The 5,813-nt window shown below is 36.7% G+C and overlaps 1 long non-coding RNA gene across 1 annotated transcript; it reads right to left on the bottom strand.

Moving 5' to 3' along the window:
• Positions 1–3,119: 3,119 nt before the first annotated feature.
• LOC149538987 (uncharacterized) lies at positions 3,120–4,124 on the bottom strand. The gene is made up of 2 exons (XR_016355866.1): positions 4,027–4,124; positions 3,120–3,902 (listed from the first exon to the last, which is right to left on the bottom strand). It is a non-coding gene; the product is annotated as an uncharacterized LOC149538987 (long non-coding RNA).
• Positions 4,125–5,813: the final 1,689 nt, after the last annotated feature.

Genomic DNA, 5,813 nt, shown 5'->3' with positions numbered 1-5,813 from the left:
ACTAGCCTTGCTTTGACTCACAATGAATTAGTTCCCTAGCATTCCAATGGCACATAAACAACAATGTTCCCCTTGAATGCCAAATTATAAAGGAACTAGATTGGCTAAAGGAAACATAGGCAAGGCATTGGGAAAATGTAGTTGCGATTCGCATTCTCATTCCCCACCAATAATTCTAAATGTCTTTGAATTCTCATAATAGATCACTTGGTTTGAAAATCAATCACTTAGGTTAGAAATAGTTGATCATCAGAAAGGAAATTGATTGTTACTCTTATGTGATATCCTACAATTATGATTCACCAACATAACAAATTACTTAATTATGAGAAAATATATTTTAAAAAATAAAAACTTTGTATGACCATAAATAGATTGCACACAAAAGACTTCCATGGAGTTGAGTGATGCCCTACCATAACTGTGCATCGGAATAGGTGGTATACCCTGTTCTTCTTCAAAAACTTGAGTGATTTTACAAGTTTTTGTCACAACCAGATTTAAATCATATTATATTGTTAGGGCAATAAGGTTTATATGGCCAATAGGGACTTAACTACTAAGACGTGCAAGAGAAGACTTATTAAGAGGATGCTCTATTTCATTTTCTGTTTATACTTGAGGATGTCCTATTTCTTTTTCTTCTTGAGAATACTCTATTTCTGTTTCAACTTGAAGATGCTCTATTTCTATCATATCTTTATGTATTTTTACATCTTGACAAGGGATCATACCTGTGTTTGTGATCATATTTTCTTCCATTACGCCCATATCTTGTTGGGCATCTGCCTAAGGAGAAATAGTGCATTCCTTCTCTATTATTTGCTAAACGAGTTAGGGCCTGTTTGGTGAGCGGAATAGGAATACGTATTCCAAAAATTGTGAATTCCTTCTTTGGATGCACCAAAACGGGATTGGAATATGAACCAAAAATGGAATACGTATTCCATTTTTGGCCCAAAAATGGGGTTTTGCAATTCCACCAAAATAGGTGGTATTGGAATACGTATTCCTATTCCATTTTTATTTATTTTAGAAAACATAAATTTTCGGGTCCGCAAATTCCCATCAAATATTGGCTGAACCAAACGGAAAACAGGAATACATTCTATTCCAGAATACGTATTCCTATTCTGCTCACCAAACGGGCCCTTACATCGTCCAGCAAATTCTCGACACAAGATCCTCTTGTTGAATTACTAGAGCATTCTCATCGTAATTAGTGTGAGTATTAGTATCACCTTTCTTAATTTCTTCCCTAATCACCCATTCTTGTGGAATTTCTAAATGCTAAGCTGTATCTTCATCATCTGTTGCTGAGTCCTCTCTTTACCAGAGGTAGAGACCTCTTTTTGTAACTATCGTTCCTTGGTCCTACACTGCTGAATTATGTGGTTTAGGTCTCATGTTTTAGGTTTCTTATGTTCTTGTCTTCATTAACTACATAGACAATATGGTATAAACCATTATTATTTGATAAACATTATCATTACCTATTAAATCTGTGTCGAGAATTTTCTGAAGATGTAACTGATTTAGTAAACAATAGAAAAGGAATGCAATATTTTTCCTGAGGCAGATACCCAACAAGATATGGGCGTAATGGAAGAAAATATGATCACAAACACAGGTATGATCCCTTGTTACGATGCACAAATAAATAAAGATACGACAGAAATAGAGCATCTTCAAGTTGAAACAGAAATAGAGTATCCTCAAGAAGAAAAAGAAACAGGACATCCTCAAGTATAAACAGAAAATGAAATAGAGCATCCTCTTAATAAGTCTTCTCTTGCACGTCTTAGTAGTTAAATCCAGACTGTGAGATGGATCTTCCGTTGTGGAGAAGAACAGGGACCTACGTGTATACAGGATTTGTTTGGAGAAGTAGCTCACTTTTAGTACGCAAATTCTCCTCCAAAACCTCGAATTTAACAGCCTTGTAATTGAGAGCAAGGGCACAGCTCATTGCAAAGGGACTCATTTTTATGAGCAACGGCTTCACTTGCTCTTCTGAGGCCATGTTTCAGACAAATCTTGTTGGTTTTCTCCATTCCCCATTGGGCTTCCTTCTAAAAGGGCTACTCGTCAAGATGTACTTTTCATCATCTAAGCAGAGACATTTCAATCCAGTACACAAGATATCAAGTCTAAGTAGGTAAACAATACTTCAAGATCGATAACATATGCACACAATCACATGTTCAACTTAGAAACAAGACTCCCATTTAGCATTCATGATTGTAAGTAGGCACACTTCAATGGCTACCCATTTCATTGCAACTACATTCAATCCAGCAAGCAAGCCATCAAGTCATAATACAATATTTCAAAATTCACAATCGTACACAGAATCACAATTTGAAACAGGGCACCTGTTTAGAGCTAATTATTGCAATTAAAGGTGCATTGCAATGCCTACCTAAAGCTAAATTATCTGCTCTTTAACTGTTAAAACTTCACGAGAAATTCTTAAAACTCTGAAACAGGATAAAGGATGGCTGGTCCTATACCAGAGGTGTTATGAAGCTTAAGCTTGAGCATTTGCTCTTCATACATGACATGATCCTCTGCCCAACTGGGGTAGAAGAAATCATTGAACTCAACACACTGCAACCCCTCCAATCCCACCATTACAACAACAGTAATACTCAAAGCCCACCAAAACAAACCAGTTACTTTTCCTACGCTCGCCATGGAATCTAAAATCTTATAGCTAAAACCACACAACTACGCTTGAGATTGAATTCTGATGGGCATGAACAATACAGGAAAGAGCAATTTATGAGTTGGGCCAGTGAGACTGACTTAGCTTGCAGGACACTAAACCGGATTAAAATAAAAATAAACAAAATGGTTAAAGACGGGTTTCGGTTTTTACCAAGTCACGGGTGAAGCCAGGCTGGAATCTGCAGTACAAGTTGCCATTGCTGCCCAAGAGACAACATCAATAATGATCAATATTTTAAGACATTCATTGGGTATGTAGAATACATTTATCTAGATAATTATCATCTAGGTTGAATAGCCAATATACAACTGACAACCTCTGAATTCTTAAATAAAAAGCTCATAAAAGAGCAGATGATGGGATTGATAAACAATGAACAAATAACATCTTTGCAGACAAATTTAGCCTAAATAGGTTTTCTTCAGGGCTTCAATTTAAGAAAAGATGAACTAAAATTTTCTCTTGTCTAGTGCATATTATACACACACATGTACATTTATATATGCTTTCTATGACATAATTGTCACTTGCATTGCTAATAAATGCTAAGAAAATCTGTATCAAGAAAAATTGGAGCTTCTAAATAGCAGCAGCTAGTAGCCTCAAAACTCGTTGGTTTGCAATATTTTCTACTCCTTCCATCGGCTTCTGCAGGATACTCAGAAATCTGTCGTATAATAGTTTTAGGGCCATGGGACGTAATACACGTATAACTCTCAAAATACTCCATTGCTGACTCTTCTTCTTCCAGTCCCTCTGTAGGTAGTTTTGTAGACCTGATGGGAATGGGCTAGCTCGACTTAAAATAGTGTTTCACTAGAATCCTATGCTCAATATTCTTCAAAGACAGAACAACAATTATCTTTTCAGTGCTATGAAGAGAAGAGATAGTAGCATGGGAGCCTACAAATGGGTATGGAAGTGATGAAAGGCTGCATAGAATCCTCGAGAGGGACCCAAAACAATGACTGAACCAAGAGAAAGATGAAGAGGAGCCCTACCATTTTCCTCTTCCTTTGTATCATCGTGGACCCTTTCTTGAGCGATCTACATCGGTAACAAATATTTCAACCAAAGGAGGAGCCAAGTCAGAAAGAGAGCCAATATGGGCCCTAGCGCAGCCATTCAGATGTCGCCTCTGCAAATTCATGGAGTTCTCTCTGCAGACAATCTATAGAAGAGAACAATAATCAAAACGATAAAAAAAAACCTTTGCTCACAATGAAATTTTTTCTTCTCCTTGCATAGTAAGTCCAGAAATTCGTTTATTTCACACCCACTTTCAATTTCCTTACCATGGCTTCAAAAATATTTTTACGCCAATGCTAAATTCCTGAGATTCATCTAATGGAAATGAAAGTTGGAGAGGCGTGTCTGCTACATTATGAGAGATGTTATTTGAGTAGAAATTGATTTGGTCTGAAAGGGACGGGTTGAGCACATCTGAATGTCATTAATGAGGCATGGAGCATGACAACTTTCGCAGGCTATAGTCCAACTGGCTATTCTAGTCTCATTAAATAGACATGGCGTGTGACAGGCAACGGCTACCCAGGCAGGAGGATCGACTGCCTGGGTATCCCCGCCCCCCATCCTCATGCCTCATGCCATTGTTCAGGCATCGCCCATGACATCCCGCAGTCGTACTCTGCAACAGACTGTGACAAACGAAAATACAGACGCGTAGAGGAAGGAAGGTGGTGAGTTTAGGCAGCAATTTATGCTGAGATGGGATCGCCAGCACCAACCAAAATTTACACGCCAACTTGATATCAATGTCACTAAAGTCCACACCAACTTTCTTAAAAAGAAGACGCGGGAAGCCTGCTCCTTTCCTCTGTGCGTTTCTTGTTCTTTATACCCATCCCTGTTCTGGTTTGGAGCATTTTGTGTGCTGCATATTGTTTGGAGCATATTGTGTTCTGTTGAAGCTTCTCAACCCTCCAAAAATCTTACTGTTGCTACGCTGGTAAAAGGTATGTGCGCAGCATGTTTTGTTTTGATTTTGCCATGTCCATATAGTTTTGCTTCAAACATGCATTTCAGCCATTGTTGAATTCAAACATGCATATTGTATACTGTCTTCTGGTCACAGTAACTGCGGATAGTATACTGTCTTTACTGTCTTTAGATATAGAATATCACCAAATTTTCTATTTTTAAAAATTTAAAGTGATTTCCATGTTAGTATTATGAATATCTTCCCCCACTTACTCGGCAATGAGTCATCAAGGGTTAATTCTACTTAAAGATTTGGATCAATGGAGAAAACAAGAAGTGGGATGAATCAACATCAATTTTTATGAGACATCAAAAACATTATGTGTGACATTATTTATAGTTGAACTAGTGACTAGGTTGAAGGTGTAGCATTTACTTTCGGAAGGGGACTCTCACATAATCAGTGCCTTATAAAAATTTAACTTTAACTTTGATTCGAACATGTGTAACTTTAAATAGAAACGATGAAAGATATAATATTGAATACAATGCACAAGAAAACACCATATTTACATGGAAAACCCAATGAGGAAAAATAAATATTGATAATTAACTCACAATGATAAATTTTTTGCAAGAGGCTTATTACCAAACTTACTTCCAAGATACATTATATTAGGAAAAGACACAAAGGACCTAAAGATAAGACTCACTATCTCAAAATAAGATACATGAGATGAATTATTGAAATAGGCCTTCAAATAACCACTTCTAACATTCTCTTTAGACTGTAGATTCTTTTAACATCATCTCTTACGAAACCATTATCAATTCATACCAACAACTTCCACCATATTCTTCTACTTATTCAAATTTGCATCTTCCATAATTTATACCACACACACTTTGCATCTAATTCAATATTCTATTTTTACCAAATCTAAATAAATATGAATATCAATTAGCTCAACTAGAAAAGGGGACAAGGGGTAGTCCCAACTTGTTAGCCACCAAAAATTAAATGTTACAAAAGTGGTCCTTTCTAGGAGATAGAGAGACCCAATCATCATAACATAATATCCAATGTGATCCAAAAAATGTCAAGATTAGGTAACATGTAAGAATAAATATTCAACCCTAG

Source organism: Cupressus sempervirens, chromosome 9 (assembly GCF_028749045.1).
Source record: "Cupressus sempervirens isolate cs-2001-9-10 chromosome 9, ASM2874904v1, whole genome shotgun sequence".
NCBI classification, from domain to species: domain Eukaryota; kingdom Viridiplantae; phylum Streptophyta; class Pinopsida; order Cupressales; family Cupressaceae; genus Cupressus; species Cupressus sempervirens.
The sequence above is the reverse complement of the archived record's forward strand: the minus strand, read 5'-3'. Positions and strand labels throughout refer to the sequence as shown.